The following is a 17,397-nucleotide window of genomic DNA, read 5'->3' on the forward strand; positions in this document are numbered from 1 at the left end:
CAATCGTGACCAGGAGCGGTGTTGCGTTTTGTGCGGAGTGTATCAATGAGATCCTGTGTAGTGATAGGGGCATTGAGTTCCGTGTGTGTAATGTTGTCCAAGTACTGGAAACCAGGAGCGAGGGGAGGGACAGAGGTGTCAGTTCGATCGCGGATATCCGGGAAGAGGGAGTAATCGAACTGGGGATCGTCGGGGATGGAGAAGACATCAGAGAGGTAGGAGGCAAAGTGATTGGCCTTACTAAGGGTGTCAGGGAAGGGGTGATCATCGTGGAGAAGAGGATAGTAGGGGGAGGGTTTAGTTCCGGTAAGACGACGGAAGGCCGACCAGAACTTGGACGAGTTGATTGGTAGGGTTGCATTTAAACGGGTGCATGTCTGTCGCCAGTCCCGGCGTTTCTTAGCCGCGAGCAAATTACGAACGTGTCGCTGGAGTTGCCGGTGGCGTCATAGTGTGTCCGGGTCACGCGTGCGGAGGAAGGCACGGTAGAGACGACAGGATTCACGGAGGAGGAGAACGGCCTGTGGGGGTAAGGTAGGACGGTGGGGGTGGATGGCGACAGTAGGAACGTGGGCCTCCACGGCCTCAGACAAGGTCTGCTGGAGAAAGGAGGCGGCATGGGTGACATCGTCAGGGTGGTGGTAGGTGAGAGGGTGGCTATCGACCTGGGTGGAAAGGGTATCCTGGTAGGCATTCCAGTCGGCTCAGGAATAGTCGTGGACATACTTAGGGGGAGGGTCAGTACGAGGGTCGGGGCGAGGGCGACGACCGTCTGAAACGGTGAGGAGGACAGGGAGATGGTCGCTACCAATAGGCTCCAGGACATCCACCGTTATGCGGCCAAGGAGGTTGGGGGAGGAGAGGATAACATCAGGAGTGGAGTTGGATTCAGGACGGGTATACCGGGGGATGGGGACGAGGTCACCTTGAAGGGTGGAGAGGAACCGATGCCATCGTCGTAACTGGGCAGCGGATCGACTATGGATGTTGAGGTAGGCGGCGATCACGTAGGAGGAAAAGGTACGATCGACGTGGGAGAGGAAGTCGAAGGGAATAGGAGCGTTGGGGCGGACATAGATGGTGGCGCAGGTAACGGTAAGGCCGGGGAAGAAGAGACGAAGGATCAGGTGTTCGGTGGGGTCGGGAAGGAGAGGTTGGAGCCGAACGGGGATCTGGCGGTGGTGACCAATGGCAACTCCGCCACGCGCAATTGGGAGGGGATTATCGGAGCGGTGGAGGAGGTAGGGCGAAGTGTGAATGGTGTGGTGGGGTTGGAGGAAGGTTTCATTAAGGAGGAAGGCATCCACGCGGTGGGTGGCAAGGGTGTGCAGGAAGAGGTTCCTGTTGGCAGGTAGGGAGCGGATGTTGTTGAAAAGGATACGTTGCTGTCGCGCCATGATAGGGATTTAGACGAGGGTGTCGAGGCGGGAGAAGGTGAAATGGGCCTGGTTGTTGGAGTAGGTGGCGTACATCTTGAGTTGGAATATGGAACGGGCGGCGAGGGAGATCTGTTGGAGGGTGTGTGGGCGCTGAAAGGGATGAACATTCTGGAGGACGATGGTAAGGAACCTGATGATGTCCTCAGCGGTGGGGGGGGACGAAGGGAATTGCCAGGAGGGGTGGGGGCGTCCAGGGGACGGACAGGGACGGTGAGTTCAGGAGTGGTTGGAGGGGTTCGGGCTTTACACTTTAGGGAGTAGGTGGGATGGGGGAGATTGCAGGTATTGCAGGAAGGAGGGGATTGGAGGTTAGGCCACTGCCTGAGGAAGTGCGCTTGCCGACAATGCGGGCAGGTGGGGGCCTCGCAGCACTCAGCTGTGGGGTGCACGTTATAGCGCAGACACCTCTGGCAGCGCAGGGACTGAGGAGAGGAACGGGAGGGGTCGACCTTGTACCGCTGGGTAAAAAGGAAGGCATCCTCCTTCAGGACACGGTCAATGGAGGGGGCGTGCTCAGAAAAAACCCGCATAAGGCGGGTGGGGCCGGCAGCGTTATGTATGCGGCGAACCGCACGCACCTCCAAATGGGGATGCGCCTTGAGCTCCGCCAACACCTCCTCCTCCGTGAACACTGGACTAAGCCGAGTGATCACGGCGGTGAGAGTTGGCGGGCGACGCGGAGGTTGGGGTTGGCGGGAGGGAGGTGGTGAAGGAGCAGGGGTGAGAGAGGCATGAGGGCCAAAGCGGGTGACAGGGATGCGGGAAAGGAGGTAGGTGTGGAGGGTTGGGCTGGGGGAGGAGATGAGGACCGAATCTCGGTGAGGAGTGAGGAGGGAGATGGGGGCACCAGGACAATGCTGGCGAAGGAAGAGGGTGAGGTTCCGGGCTTCAAGGAGAGAGGGATCAGGTCGGGAGAGAAGGTAGCGGTAGGAGGAAGGGGGAGAGGAGGAGGATGAGGGGGCAGGGACAGGCGGGGAGACTTCCATGGCATCATGGGTGGGGGAAGGAGGACGAGGTGCAGCCTTTTTGGAAGCAGAGGAAGCAGGAGTGCCACTGGGGCGCTTGACAGCGGTGTAGGAGGTGTGGGGGATGGGAACAACGGGAATGTGGCGGGGAGGGGCAGGTCCCGGGGCCGGAGTCGGCGCCGGAGATGGTGACGGTGACGGTGAAGGCGAAGGCGACGGCGGCGATGACGATGACGGGGGCAGTGGCGGCGGTGATGGCGAAGGTGACGGGGAGAGCTGGGCGTGGGCAGTGGCCCGACGGGCCACCACCCGAGCCGGAGCTGCAGTGACAGGCTGGGGGAGTGGGGAAAAGGGATCAGAACGAGAGGAACGGGAGGAAGAAGCGGGAGAGGGGGCGACAAAGATAGAGGGTGAAGGGAGAGTGAGGAGAGGTGGAATGGAAGGAGGGGGGTGGGACTGGGCACACCAAGTTATAGTGGTGGAGGCGGCGGAAGGGGAGGTATAGACAATGGCGGTGGTGGTAGTAGTGACAGTGGTGGTGGGGGCGGACATGACGGGAGAGAGAAACAAGAACGAACAGAACGAAGAGGAGAGGACAGAAACTGGGGACAGAGAAAGACGAAGACGGATGAAGACGGCCCTAGACCAGGGTCAGGACGGCGGCGACGGCGGCGGCGGGCACCGGATGGCGGCGGCGGCGGGCACCGGCGGCAGCGGGCACCGGCTGGCGGCGGCGACGAACAGACGGACAGCAGATGGCAGCGAACAGGCAGGCAGACGGACGGACGGACGGACGGACAGCGACAGCAGGAAGCGACGGGCAGGCAGGCAGGCAGGCAGGCAGGCAGACAGACAAAACCGCCGAAGACGGAGATTACAACCTGAGAGCAGCCCAGGTGTTGCAACCTGACGTCGTCGACTGAGGGGATCCAACCCTCTGATGAAACTTTCCCAAAGATGGTAACACATTTAAGGAACATCTTACCAACGATCTTCGTGGGTATGAAGCACATCCTTCTCAAATAATCAGAAGATGTGGGCGGTTATTGCTATTTCGTTAGCAAACTAGAAATAAGTAACTGATATACCTGTGAAGATGTTTGTTACTTCCAATATTTTCCTGCTAAACTTTGCAATGCGAAGTAAACTTAGCAGCGCTTCGAAAACTGCTGTGTTGCTCCGTGTTGCCAACAGATGTCAGCTCAACACGCCACCTTTGAAAATATGGCGAACCGTTTAACGCCGTCTCTTCTCGTCGTCTAGAGGTCGCCATTGGCCGGAAACGAGTCGTATTGGCGGTGTACGGTTGGGTTCCCTTAAGCGGTCGTATGCGGCCCCACACGCATGCGCAGAGCTGAGGAGGAACTTGCAGAATGCTGTTCTTTGGCAAACAATAGACTGTCAGAATGAGATTTTCACTCTGCAGCGGAGTGTGCGCTGATATGAAACTTCCTGGCAGATTAAAACTGTGTGCCCGACCGAGACTCGAACTCGGGACCTTTGCCTTTCGCGGGCAAGTGCTCTACCAACTGAGCTACCGAAGCACGAATCACGTCCGGTACCCACAGCTTTACTTCTGCCAGTATCTCGTCTCCTACCTTCCAAACTTTACAGAAGCTCTTCTGCGAATCATGCAGAACTAGCACTCCTGAACAAAGCTGTGGGTACCGGACGTGAGTCGTGCTTCGGTAGCTCAGTTGGTAGAGCACTTGCCCGCGAAAGGCAAAGGTCCCGAGTTCGAGTCTCGGTCGGGCACACAGTTTTAATCTGCCAGGAAGTTTCATATCAGCGCCCACTCCGCTGCAGAGTGAAAATCTCATTCTGGAAACATCCCCCAGGCTGTGGCTAAGCCATGTCTCCGCTATATCCTTTCTTTCAGGAGTGCTAGTTCTGCATGGTTCGCAGAAGAGCTTCTGTAAAGTTTGGAAGGTAGGAGACGAGATACTGGCAGAAGTAAAGCTGTGGGTACCGGACGTGAGTCGTGCTTCGGTAGCTCAGTTGGTAGAGCACTTGCCCGCGAAAGGCAAAGGTCCCGAGTTCGAGTCTCGGTCGGGCACACAGTTTTAATCTGCCAGGAAGGTTCATATCAGCGGACACTCCGCCGCAGAGTGAAAATCTCATTCTGGAAACATCCCCCAGGCTGTGGCTAAGCCATGTCTCCGCTATATCCTTTCTTTCAGGAGTGCTAGTTCTGCATGGTTCGCAGAAGAGCTTCTGTAAAGTTTGGAAGGTAGGAGACGAGATACTGGCAGAAGTAAAGCTGTGGGTACCGGACGTGAGTCGTGCTTCGGTAGCTCAGTTGGTAGAGCACTTGCCCGCGAAAGGCAAAGGTCCCGAGTTTGAGTCTCGGTCGGGCACACAGTTTTAATCTGCCAGGAAGTTTCATATCAGCGCACACTCTGCTGCAGAGTGAAAATCTCATTCTGGAAACATCCCCCAGGCTGTGGCTAAGCCATGTCTCCACTATATCCTTTCTTTCAGGAGTGCTAGTTCTGCATGGTTCGCAGAAGAGCTTCTGTTAAGTTTGGAAGGTAGGAGACGAGATACTGGCAGAAGTAAAGCTGTGGGTACCGGACGTGAGTCGTGCTTCGATAGCTCAGTTGGTAGAGCACTTGCCCGCGAAAGGCAAAGGTCCCGAGTTCGAGTCTCGGTCGGGCACACAGTTTTAATCTGCCAGGAAGTTTCATATCAGCGCACACTCCGCTGCAGAGTGAAAATCTCATTCTGGAAACATCCTCCAGGCTGTGGCTAAGCCATGTCTCCGCTATATCCTTTCTTTCAGGAGTGCTAGTTATGCATGGTTCGCAGAAGAGCTTCTGTAAAGTTTGGAAGGTAGGAGACGAGATACTGGCAGAAGTAAAGCTGTGGGTACCGGACGTGAGTCGTGCTTCGATAGCTCAGTTGGTAGAGCACTTGCCCGCGAAAGGCAAAGGTCCCGAGTTCGAGTCTCGGTCGGGCACACAGTTTTAATCTGCCAGGAAGTTTCATATCAGCGCACACTCCGCTGCAGAGTGAAAATCTCATTCTGGAAACATCCTCCAGGCTGTGGCTAAGCCATGTCTCCGCTATATCCTTTCTTTCAGGAGTGCTAGTTATGCATGGTTCGCAGAAGAGCTTCTGTAAAGTTTGGAAGGTAGGAGACGAGATACTGGCAGAAGTAAGGTGTGGGTACCGGCCGTGAGTCGTGCTTCGGTAGCTCAGTTGGTAGAGTACTTGCCCGCGAAAGGCAAAGGTCCCGAGTTCGAGTCTCGGTCGGGCACACAGTTTTAATCTGCCAGGAACTTTCATATCAGCGCACACTCCGCTGCAGAGTGAAAATCTCATTCTGGAAACATCCCCCAGGCTGTGGCTAAGCCATGTCTTCGCTATATCCTTTCTTTGAGGAGTGCTAGTTCTGCATGGTTCGCAGAAGAGCTTCTGTTAAGTTTGGAAGTAAGGAGACGAGATACTGGCAGAAGTAAAGCTGTGGGTACCGGACGTGAGTCGTGCTTCGATAGCTCAGTTGGTAGAGCACTTGCCCGCGAAAGGCAAAGGTCCCGAGTTCGAGTCTCGGTCGGGCACACAGTTTCAATCTGCCAGGAAGTTTCATATCAGCGCACACTGCGCTGCAGAGTGAAAATCTCATTCTGGAAACATCCCCCAGGCTGTGGCTAAGCCATGTCTCCGCTATATCCTTTCTTTCAGGAGTGCTAGTTCTGCATGGTTCGCAGAAGAGCTTCTGTTAAGTTTGGAAGGTAGGAGACGAGATACTGGCAGAAGTAAAGCTGTGGGTAGCGGACGTGAGTCGTGCTTCGATAGCTCAGTTGGTAGAGCACTTGCCTGCGGAAGGCAAAGGTCCCGAGTTCGAGCCTCGGTCGGGCACACAGTTTTAATCTGCCAGGAACTTTCATATCAGCGCACACTCCGCTGCAGAGTGAAAATCTGTTTCTGGAAACATCCCCCAGGCTGTGGCTAAGCCATGTCTCCACTATATCCTTTCTTTCAGGAGTGCTAGTTCTGCATGGTTCGCAGAAGAGCTTCTGTTAAGTTTGGAAGGTAGGAGACGAGATACTGGCAGAAGTAAAGCTGTGGGTACCGGACGTGAGTCGTGCTTCGATAGCTCAGTTGGTAGAGCACTTGCCCGCGAAAGGCAAAGGTCCCGAGTTCGAGTCTCGGTCGGGCACACAGTTTTAATCTGCCAGGAAGTTTCATATCAGCGCACACTCCGCTGCAGAGTGAAAATCTCATTCTGGAAACATCCTCCAGGCTGTGGCTAAGCCATGTCTCCGCTATATCCTTTCTTTCAGGAGTGCTAGTTATGCATGGTTCGCAGAAGAGCTTCTGTAAAGTTTGGAAGGTAGGAGACGAGATACTGGCAGAAGTAAAGCTGTGGGTACCGGACGTGAGTCGTGCTTCGATAGCTCAGTTGGTAGAGCACTTGCCCGCGAAAGGCAAAGGTCCCGAGTTCGAGTCTCGGTCGGGCACACAGTTTTAATCTGCCAGGAAGTTTCATATCAGCGCACACTCCGCTGCAGAGTGAAAATCTCATTCTGGAAACATCCTCCAGGCTGTGGCTAAGCCATGTCTCCGCTATATCCTTTCTTTCAGGAGTGCTAGTTATGCATGGTTCGCAGAAGAGCTTCTGTAAAGTTTGGAAGGTAGGAGACGAGATACTGGCAGAAGTAAGGTGTGGGTACCGGCCGTGAGTCGTGCTTCGGTAGCTCAGTTGGTAGAGTACTTGCCCGCGAAAGGCAAAGGTCCCGAGTTCGAGTCTCGGTCGGGCACACAGTTTTAATCTGCCAGGAAGTTTCATATCAGCGCACACTCCGCTGCAGAGTGAAAATCTCATTCTGGAAACATCCCCCAGGCTGTGGCTAAGCCATGTCTCCGCTATATCCTTTCTTTCAGGAGTGCTAATTCTGCATGGTTCGCAGAAGAGCTTCTGTAAAGTTTGGAAGGTAGAAGACGAGATACTGGCAGAAGTAAAGCTGTGGGTACCGGACGTGAGTCGTGCTTCGGTAGCTCAGTTGGTAGAGCACTTGCCCGCGAAAGGCAAAGGTCCCGAGTTCGAGTCTCGGACGGGCACACAGTTTTAATCTGCCAGGAAGTTTCATATCAGCGCACACTCCGCTGCAGAGTGAAAATCTCATTCTGCAAACATCCCCCAGGCTGTGGCTAAGCCATGTCTCCGCTATATCCTTTCTTTCAGGAGTGCTAATTCTGCATGGTTCGCAGAAGAGCTTCTGTAAAGTTTGGAAGGTAGAAGACGAGATACTGGCAGAAGTAAAGCTGTGGGTACCGGACGTGAGTCGTGCTTCGGTAGCTCAGTTGGTAGAGCACTTGCCCGCGAAAGGCAAAGGTCCCGAGTTCGAGTCTCGGTCGGGCACACAGTTTCAATCTGCCAGGAAGTTTCATATCAGCGCACACTCCGCTGCAGAGTGAAAATCTCATTCTGGAAACATCCCCCAGGCTGTGGCTAAGCCATGTCTCCGCTATATCCTTTCTTTCAGGAGTGCTAATTCTGCATGGTTCGCAGAAGAGCTTCTGTAAAGTTTGGAAGGTAGAAGACGAGATACTGGCAGAAGTAAAGCTGTGGGTACCGGACGTGAGTCGTGCTTCGGTAGCTCAGTTGGTAGAGCACTTGCCCGCGAAAGGCAAAGGTCCCGAGTTCGAGTCTCGGTCGGGCACACAGTTTTAATCTGCCAGGAAGTTTCATATCAGCGCACACTCCGCTGCAGAGTGAAAATCTCATTCTGGAAACATCCCCCAGGCTGTGGCTAAGCCATGTCTCCGCTATATCCTTTCTTTCAGGAGTGCTAATTCTGCATGGTTCGCAGAAGAGCTTCTGTAAAGTTTGGAAGGTAGAAGACGAGATACTGGCAGAAGTAAAGCTGTGGGTACCGGACGTGAGTCGTGCTTCGGTAGCTCAGTTGGTAGAGCACTTGCCCGCGAAAGGCAAAGGTCCCGAGTTCGAGTCTCGGTCGGGCACACAGTTTTAATCTGCCAGGAAGTTTCATATCAGCGCACACTCCGCTGCAGAGTGAAAATCTCATTCTGGAAACATCCCCCAGGCTGTGGCTAAGCCATGTCTCCGCTATATCCTTTCTTTCAGGAGTGCTAATTCTGCATGGTTCGCAGAAGAGCTTCTGTAAAGTTTGGAAGGTAGAAGACGAGATACTGGCAGAAGTAAAGCTGTGGGTACCGGACGTGAGTCGTGCTTCGGTAGCTCAGTTGGTAGAGCACTTGCCCGCGAAAGGCAAAGGTCCCGAGTTCGAGTCTCGGTCGGGCACACAGTTTTAATCTGCCAGGAAGTTTCATATCAGCGCACACTCCGCTGCAGAGTGAAAATCTCATTCTGGAAACATCCCCCAGGCTGTGGCTAAGCCATGTCTCCGCTATATCCTTTCTTTCAGGAGTGCTAATTCTGCATGGTTCGCAGAAGAGCTTCTGTAAAGTTTGGAAGGTAGAAGACGAGATACTGGCAGAAGTAAAGCTGTGGGTACCGGACGTGAGTCGTGCTTCGGTAGCTCAGTTGGTAGAGCACTTGCCCGCGAAAGGCAAAGGTCCCGAGTTCGAGTCTCGGTCGGGCACACAGTTTTAATCTGCCAGGAAGTTTCATATCAGCGCACACTCCGCTGCAGAGTGAAAATCTCATTCTGGAAACATCCCCCAGGCTGTGGCTAAGCCATGTCTCCGCTATATCCTTTCTTTCAGGAGTGCTAATTCTGCATGGTTCGCAGAAGAGCTTCTGTAAAGTTTGGAAGGTAGAAGACGAGATACTGGCAGAAGTAAAGCTGTGGGTACCGGACGTGAGTCGTGCTTCGGTAGCTCAGTTGGTAGAGCACTTGCCCGCGAAAGGCAAAGGTCCCGAGTTCGAGTCTCGGTCGGGCACACAGTTTTAATCTGCCAGGAAGTTTCATATCAGCGCACACTCCGCTGCAGAGTGAAAATCTCATTCTGGAAACATCCCCCAGGCTGTGGCTAAGCCATGTCTCCGCTATATCCTTTCTTTCAGGAGTGCTAATTCTGCATGGTTCGCAGAAGAGCTTCTGTAAAGTTTGGAAGGTAGAAGACGAGATACTGGCAGAAGTAAAGCTGTGGGTACCGGACGTGAGTCGTGCTTCGGTAGCTCAGTTGGTAGAGCACTTGCCCGCGAAAGGCAAAGGTCCCGAGTTCGAGTCTCGGTCGGGCACACAGTTTTAATCTGCCAGGAAGTTTCATATCAGCGCACACTCCGCTGCAGAGTGAAAATCTCATTCTGGAAACATCCCCCAGGCTGTGGCTAAGCCATGTCTCCGCTATATCCTTTCTTTCAGGAGTGCTAATTCTGCATGGTTCGCAGAAGAGCTTCTGTAAAGTTTGGAAGGTAGAAGACGAGATACTGGCAGAAGTAAAGCTGTGGGTACCGGACGTGAGTCGTGCTTCGGTAGCTCAGTTGGTAGAGCACTTGCCCGCGAAAGGCAAAGGTCCCGAGTTCGAGTCTCGGTCGGGCACACAGTTTCAATCTGCCAGGAAGTTTCATATCAGCGCACACTGCGCTGCAGAGTGAAAATCTCATTCTGGAAACATCCCCCAGGCTGTGGCTAAGCCATGTCTCCGCTATATCCTTTCTTTCAGGAGTGCTAATTCTGCATGGTTCGCAGAAGAGCTTCTGTAAAGTTTGGAAGGTAGAAGACGAGATACTGGCAGAAGTAAAGCTGTGGGTACCGGACGTGAGTCGTGCTTCGGTAGCTCAGTTGGTAGAGCACTTGCCCGCGAAAGGCAAAGGTCCCGAGTTCGAGTCTCGGTCGGGCACACAGTTTTAATCTGCCAGGAAGTTTCATATCAGCGCACACTCCGCTGCAGAGTGAAAATCTCATTCTGGAAACATCCCCCAGGCTGTGGCTAAGCCATGTCTCCGCTATATCCTTTCTTTCAGGAGTGCTAGTTCTGCATGGTTCGCAGAAGAGCTTCTGTAAAGTTTGGAAGGTAGGAGACGAGATACTGGCAGAAGTAAAGCTGTGGGTACCGGACGTGAGTCGTGCTTCGGTAGCTCAGTTGGTAGAGCACTTGCACGCGAAAGGCATAGGTCCCGAGTTCGAGTCTCGGTCGTGCACACAGTTTTAATCTGCCAGGAAGTTTCATATCAGCGCACACTCCGCTGCAGAGTGAAAATCTCATTCTGGAAACATCCCCCAGGCTGTGGCTAAGCCATGTCTCCACTATATCCTTTCTTTCAGGAGTGCTAGTTCTGCATGGTTCGCAGAAGAGCTTCTGTTAAGTTTGGAATGTAGGAGACGAGATACTGGCAGAAGTAAAGCTGTGGGTACCGGACGTGAGTCGTGCTTCGGTAGCTCAGTTGGTAGAGCACTTGCCCGCGGAAGGCAAAGGTCCCGAGTTCGAGTCTCGGTCGGGCACACAGTTTTAATCTGCCAGGAAGTTTCATATCAGCGCACACTCCGCTGCAGAGTGAAAATCTCATTCTGGAAACATCCCCCAGGCTGTGGCTAAGCCATGTCTCCGCTATATTCTTTCTTTGAGGAGTGCTAGTTCTGCATGGTTCGCAGAAGAGCTTCTGTTAAGTTTGGAAGTAAGGAGACGAGATACTGGCAGAAGTAAAGCTGTGGGTACCGGACGTGAGTCGTGCTTCGATAGCTCAGTTGGTAGAGCACTTGCCTGCGGAAGGCAAAGGTCCCGAGTTCGAGTCTCGGTCGGGCACACAGTTTTAATCTGCCAGGAAGTTTCATATCAGCGCACACTCCGCTGCAGAGTGAAAATCTCATTCTGGAAACATCCCCCAGGCTGTGGCTAAGCCATGTCTCCGCTATATCCTTTCTTTGAGGAGTGCTAGTTCTGCATGGTTCGCAGAAGAGCTTCTGTTAAGTTTGGAAGGTAGGAGACGAGATACTGGCAGAAGTAAAGCTGTGGGTACCGGACGTGAGTCGTGCTTCGATAGCTCAGTTGGTGGAGCACTTGCCCGCGAAAGGCAAAGGTCCCGAGTTCGAGTCTCGGTCGGGCACACAGTTTTAATCTGCCAGGAAGTTTCATATCAGCGCACACTGCGCTGCAGAGTGAAAATCTCATTCTGGAAACATCCCCCAGGCTGTGGCTAAGCCATGTCTCCGCTATATCCTTTCTTTCAGGAGTGCTAGTTCTGCATGGTTCGCAGAAGAGCTTCTGTAAAGTTTGGAAGGTAGAAGACGAGATACTGGCAGAAGTAAAGCTGTGGGTACCGGACGTGAGTCGTGCTTCGGTAGCTCAGTTGGTAGAGCACTTGCCCGCGAAAGGCAAAGGTCCCGAGTTCGAGTCTCGGTCGGGCACACAGTTTTAATCTGCCAGGAAGTTTCATATCAGCGCACACTCCGCTGCAGAGTGAAAATCTCATTCTGGAAACATCCCCCAGGCTGTGGCTAAGCCATGTCTCCACTATATCCTTTCTTTCAGGAGTGCTAGTTCTGCATGGTTCGCAGAAGAGCTTCTGTAAAGTTTGGAAGGTAGGAGACGAGATACTGGCAGAAGTAAAGCTGTGGGTACCGGACGTGAGTCGTGCTTCGGTAGCTCAGTTGGTAGAGCACTTGCCCGCGAAAGGCAAAGGTCCCGAGTTCGAGTCTCGGTCGGGCACACAGTTTTAATCTGCCAGGAAGTTTCAATGGACTGTCAGCACACGGTTTTTTTTTATTGTTGTACCTCCTAGACAGGAGTCTAGCGTAGAGGTGGCAAAAAATAACGTAACTGTTAGAAATAACCTGTTACTGAAAAGTAACGGTTACTGCGATAACCGTTCCTCTGATACAGGCAGTTATTTCAATAACTGTCTAATGTCAACAGTGCCTCGCGCCATCTGTTGACAGAAGATCGTACTACGCTTTCCCGTCAACTCATCGGAGATCTGGCTAGGAACTAGGGAGAAGGTAGACCATTTGGAAGGCGTTCAATAGGCCATGGAAATAACTGTGAGACTGCGCGCCATCTGTTGATAAGAACTGTGTACTATATCGTGCGCCTTCGTTACTTTTAGCACAAACAATTAAATAAGGTTAATGTCCGAGTGGTGGCTGATAGGAGCTGCAGTACAGGCATTAACAAGTACGGTCGTTCCCTTAACCCACCGCCTCATATGTCAATTTAGCTTGGACGGGTTGTATAAAGAGAGGTACCATAAGGAATTCGAGCGACTATGGAAATAAGTGTCAGAGATCGGTATTTTCCCCTGGCAGTTATCGTTATTGGCTCACAGTTCTCGCTCTCTGGCAGTTATTGCACTACCATTACAAGTAACCTGGAAGTTGGTAACGGAATAACTGTGTGTCTGTTTCCCTGATACAGTGACTCCAGTCTTAGACCCCGGTGATATTACAGAGACGATAGTTACTGGAGCGAACAAATATTTACGTACTTCTTCGGAAATAGCCGCTGGCCATCGCGAATGACAAATAACATGTCAGAAAGTATAACATAATACAGTGGAATATAATGATTATTATCCTCATCATTTGTCTGGAGATTGTCAAAATGTGTGAATATATCACAGTAACTGCTAATATTTACAGAATTGGTACACTGACAGAATAAAACACAGTTACATACTTTTAATAAATTTATCGTACACAGAATACCCGATCTTGACTGTTGCAACCAAGTGCTGTCAAAACTGAAATATAGCAGCATTTTTACCTAAGCTGGTCTATCAGTCTCTGTTGCGATGTTCATCTACGGAATAGAAGGAGGGGTTAATGGAAGCGTCTGATTCCACCCGTCTGCTTTGACGTAAAGGTGTTGTGGTGTGTGAATGTCGTTACGGCACGGTGTTTATGAGTTGGTTTTTGTCTGTGTGTGTGTGTGTGGGGGGGGGGGGGTGGCTGTCGATCTAGGTTGCAGTGCCGGAATTTGTTGGTGGTAATTAATTTTTTTTTTCTAGCTGTGATGTTTTGTGTATTTATGAAGTATTGAATGTGATTTAATTTATGTAGGGATGATTGATTTGTGGACTTTTGGGATTGTGGTTTTATTTTTCGCAGTTGTAGGTGTTGGTTTTTTGGCATCAGTAGCTGTGGTGGACCTATATAGGTCACCGGAAATGACCGATTCCCATTTTCATAGTTGTGTGTGTTGATGTTTTAGTATCGTCATCTGAGGTTGACCTATGTAGGTCAAGGGAAATGTCCAATTCCAATTTTCGTACTTTTAGTTGTGGGTATTGGTGTTTTGGTATGGTCACCTATAGCTGACCTATATTGTTCAAGGGAAGTGTCCGATTCCTGCAGATTTTTTTTGGTGTAGCAGAACGCTGTATTTTTTTTCTTTTTGTTCTTCATTTTGTGTTTTGGGATCATGGTGTGTTTTTTTTTACTAGCTTGTCCTCACCCTAAAACCCCCAACTTCCCGCAGTTGTCCCATTGGTTTGATTGTATTTTTGGTGAGAAATGTTATTGTATTATTTATATGTATCTTCGTGTTTGTTGCCATGTGTATGTAGTGACGTCATAGACACACTTAAAATAGCCATTTCCGGCATATTGATGACGGGTAGAATCAGACACTTCTGTATCAAATAGTCTTTCAAACACACTGTAAACCGTGCTTTATCTGAAACCAAGTTTTTAATGGTTGCTGACTTGCTGGCAGTTTATTGAAAATGCATGTTCCTGAATACTGGACCCCTTTTGGACCAAGGTAAGTGATTTTAGGTCTTTATGTAGATTGCTGTTCCCATTTCTAGTACCGATATTATGTATTAAGCTATTGGTTGGAAATACTTGTAACAAATTTCATTAAGGAATAAATATACTAGGAAGCAGTGGTTAGAATACAAAGTTCCTTGAACACGTTCCTACATGATGTTCTTGAATTGATACCACAAACAATTTTTATTACACGCTTTTACATGCGAAAAACTTTTGCTACGTTTGATAAGTTACCACAGAATATGCTCCCTTATGAAATAATAGAATGAAAAAATGTGGTATGCCCTTCCCAAGTGAATTTATTATCGAGTTGTAACACTGTCAACCTTTTCGATCTGCATGTCTTCATATGTTATAAACATGCTGTAGCTGGAGAAATCGAGCAGTTTCCAAATTTGACATAAAACTTGGATTAGCGTACTCACACTTTCCCCAATAGGTCTAGCTTTTACAGCACAAGAGTAAACGAATCTGTCACATTACGTATATTTTTTTTGTATTACAAGGCTGTACACTTTATTCTATTATGTGAGCAGCACAAGAAATTAAGCTTCGAATTTAACCTACAGTACTCAGTTTACATACTACTTCATACTTAAAAACGCACGTTGTTAAGATTTTACTTAAACAGTGCTTTGGCGAAGTTCCCCGTACTTTCTGTCGCAGCTGCGAAGATAATATTTCTAATAGCGACCGATAACCTACAAACATATAATATGAAACACTAATAATCGTTCTAACATCAACTAAAATGTACCCGGAGTTAATAAGCTAAGGTTATGACACGATTCATACGACATTCCTGCTATTTCACACTACTCGCAGTTATACTGATAACTGATGGATTCCAACTATGTCGTTATTTAACTGTCGGAGTATTCGGTATTCGCTAGCGAAAAATAACTTGGCAGTTATTAATAACCGTTAAAGATAACGGTTATCAAAGAATAACTTGAACTGTGTTAACGGTTACTCCAGAATAACCGTTTGGCCCACCTCTAGTCTAGCGACAGCGAAACACGGGAAGTGTCGTAGTTCACACAAGTTACCACATCCAATTGAAGGCGTTGCGAGTATTATCTTTGTAGAAGAAATTTTTGGCGGGCCGAAAGATCTGTGTTTGTTATTGTTTTCATCGAAGTGGTACATGCTGCATGGAACTGTGGTAGTAACTCAGCAACAGGCTATGAGGTACTGTGATTTCTAAGAGACGAAAAACGTAACGCAGAATTGTTGAAGAGGAAACAGGAAACGTAATATACATTCCCATTCTGGGATCAGTTAAAATGATTTTGGTTAGAATATCGTATTTTCCCATAGAACATAAATGTAAAGGATTTATTTGATTCTGTGACGTATGTACTCAAGCTGCACATGTAGTGTTGTACTCATGAACGCATTTTAGCTGATGCATTCATTTTTATGTTTGGAAATATTAGTGCCGTGAGTTTCTTGTGCTTAGGGATTTAATATTTTCTCTTTTCTTCAGTTGTGAAGAATCAGATATTTATGAGTAGCTCATTGCTTGTTGCAATGGGCGTAGTTGTTTGTGTAAATTGAAATTGGTGGTAATGAAAGTTTTCATGAATTTTCGGGATTTCCTTGTTAGTATTTGGTAATTGTTGGATTGTTATTGGTGTGTATCATGGGTACTGATGTACCATCTTTGATTAGGATACATTTCTGATATTAGTCATGTAAGCTTGGTTTCGTTTGTTTATCGGACAACTTTGGTTTACATGTAGAGTAAGTGAATGTGTGGTTTCTAGGGCTTTGCTTGTGGTATGTGGGTGAAGTGAAATCTGCAACACCATGTTTTAGAGTGGTTGGTTCCTGGTATGCAGGGCTTTGTTGGAGCTATGAAGGTCATGTGAAAATTGTGTTGAGTTTTTGAGTTCTGTTTGGGTTACTAGTACTGAGGTCTTCATTTGAGATATATAGGTTACGGGAAATTTACAACACCAATAGTTTTCATTTTTGTAAACTTTTTTGTTAAATTTTGAGGATTTTGTGTCCTTGATTTTTGGGCAAATATGAGTTTTGTAGTGATGTCATTATTCTTACTGTCGTATATTTAGTTTGTCCTCTTCATTTGGTTGTCCTGTTAGTTTCATTCCACTGCTAGAGTTAAATACTTCACACGTTATTTATGTTTGTTCGCAGGTGTAATGAGTGACGTCGTGATCACCGTATTGTATGTCCTTGAAATAGTGTACACCGTGTTGATGGCATTACTGGTCAAAACAGTCAGGTGGATTAATGACTTACTGCCAATCTACCTTTTATAATTCAGTAGTAGATCACTTCATGTAAACTGATTTTGTTCTTCAGATATAGTTTGTGTGTATTTCAATTAATTAAAAATAATGCTATGTTCCAAGGACCATTGGTCTCTTTCCATTAAAATGGTGTAGATTACATTGGTTTTACATTCTGTGTCTTTTTGTATTTATGGCTACATACTGGCTATTTACAGATTACCAGATAGCCCACTGGCTGAAAATTAATAATAATGAACATAATGGTCTCTGTCACTGTCCCATTACTGTTACAGAATGTTTACATTTACTGCTAAATAGACAAGCAATCATTTTAGTCTTTTATACTACAAGTTTTTTTTTTTTAAATATCCGTCTTTAGAGTAGAAGTTGGCTGAAGGAGCAATTTCAGTTCAGATTTAAATTTGTGTAAAGGCTTACAGCAACGAGTTGCCTTTGGTTTTATTCTTGAGTTTCTATTCACCATGAATGCTTTTAAATTGACAAGCGATTTATCATCAGATGGTGCATATTTATTGCATATATGCAGCATTCTGGTGGCTCATGTAGTTATGGCAAGAGAACAAAACGCATACGCACCACATTTGGTGGGAAGTATGTACAGTTCGTGCCTCCAACAACGCTGCAAACACACAATAAATATGGATGTACCCTCTGATGATAGTGATTCAAAACTGGTCTTGGTAAATAAAGATTGAAAAAATACAAAAGCTGACAGATATCTACTTCTGCATATATACTGCGCTAGCCACCAAGTGGTGTGTGGTGGAGGGCACTATTTGTGCCAAAGTCCACTTGCAAATCGCACGAGGGCAAAAGCACTGTCTCAACATCTTAATATGAGCTCTAATATCCATTAAGCTAGGGTTCCATACAGACGAGTAATATTCCGAGACTGGATGAACTGTAATATTGTAAGCAATTTCATTTTTCGAAGGACTGCATGGCTTCAGGATTCTGCCAGCAAACTGCTATCTGCACTTCGCCTTACCTGTTACTTGTGCAATAGTCACACCCAGACGGATGTTAGACTTAGACAGCTCACAACACAAAAACGCAACACATGGAGACG

At 48.7% G+C, this 17,397-nt stretch overlaps 1 long non-coding RNA gene and 8 other non-coding genes across 9 annotated transcripts; all 9 read left to right on the forward strand.

The window, feature by feature from the left end:
• The first annotated feature begins 4,988 nt into the window (after positions 1-4,988).
• Positions 4,989-5,063, forward strand: Trnas-cga. Its single transcript has one exon. It is a non-coding gene; the product is annotated as a tRNA-Ser (tRNA).
• Positions 5,064-5,289: 226 nt separating this feature from the next.
• Positions 5,290-5,364, forward strand: Trnas-cga. Its single transcript has one exon. It is a non-coding gene; the product is annotated as a tRNA-Ser (tRNA).
• Positions 5,365-5,890: 526 nt separating this feature from the next.
• On the forward strand, positions 5,891-5,965 carry Trnas-cga. The gene has a single exon. It is a non-coding gene; the product is annotated as a tRNA-Ser (tRNA).
• A 226-nt stretch (positions 5,966-6,191) lies between these two features.
• Positions 6,192-6,266, forward strand: Trnap-cgg. The gene has a single exon. It is a non-coding gene; the product is annotated as a tRNA-Pro (tRNA).
• A 226-nt stretch (positions 6,267-6,492) lies between these two features.
• Trnas-cga lies at positions 6,493-6,567 on the forward strand. Its single transcript has one exon. It is a non-coding gene; the product is annotated as a tRNA-Ser (tRNA).
• A 226-nt stretch (positions 6,568-6,793) lies between these two features.
• Positions 6,794-6,868, forward strand: Trnas-cga. Its single transcript has one exon. It is a non-coding gene; the product is annotated as a tRNA-Ser (tRNA).
• A 3,837-nt stretch (positions 6,869-10,705) lies between these two features.
• On the forward strand, positions 10,706-10,780 carry Trnap-cgg. The gene has a single exon. It is a non-coding gene; the product is annotated as a tRNA-Pro (tRNA).
• Positions 10,781-11,006: 226 nt separating this feature from the next.
• Positions 11,007-11,081, forward strand: Trnap-cgg. Its single transcript has one exon. It is a non-coding gene; the product is annotated as a tRNA-Pro (tRNA).
• A 3,992-nt stretch (positions 11,082-15,073) lies between these two features.
• LOC124554193 lies at positions 15,074-16,480 on the forward strand. Its single transcript, XR_006968283.1, has 2 exons — positions 15,074-15,237; positions 16,210-16,480. It is a non-coding gene; the product is annotated as an uncharacterized LOC124554193 (long non-coding RNA).
• The last annotated feature ends 917 nt before the right edge of the window (positions 16,481-17,397 follow it).

Source organism: Schistocerca americana, chromosome 11 (genome assembly GCF_021461395.2).
Source record: "Schistocerca americana isolate TAMUIC-IGC-003095 chromosome 11, iqSchAmer2.1, whole genome shotgun sequence".
NCBI classification, from domain to species: Eukaryota; Metazoa; Arthropoda; class Insecta; order Orthoptera; family Acrididae; genus Schistocerca; species Schistocerca americana.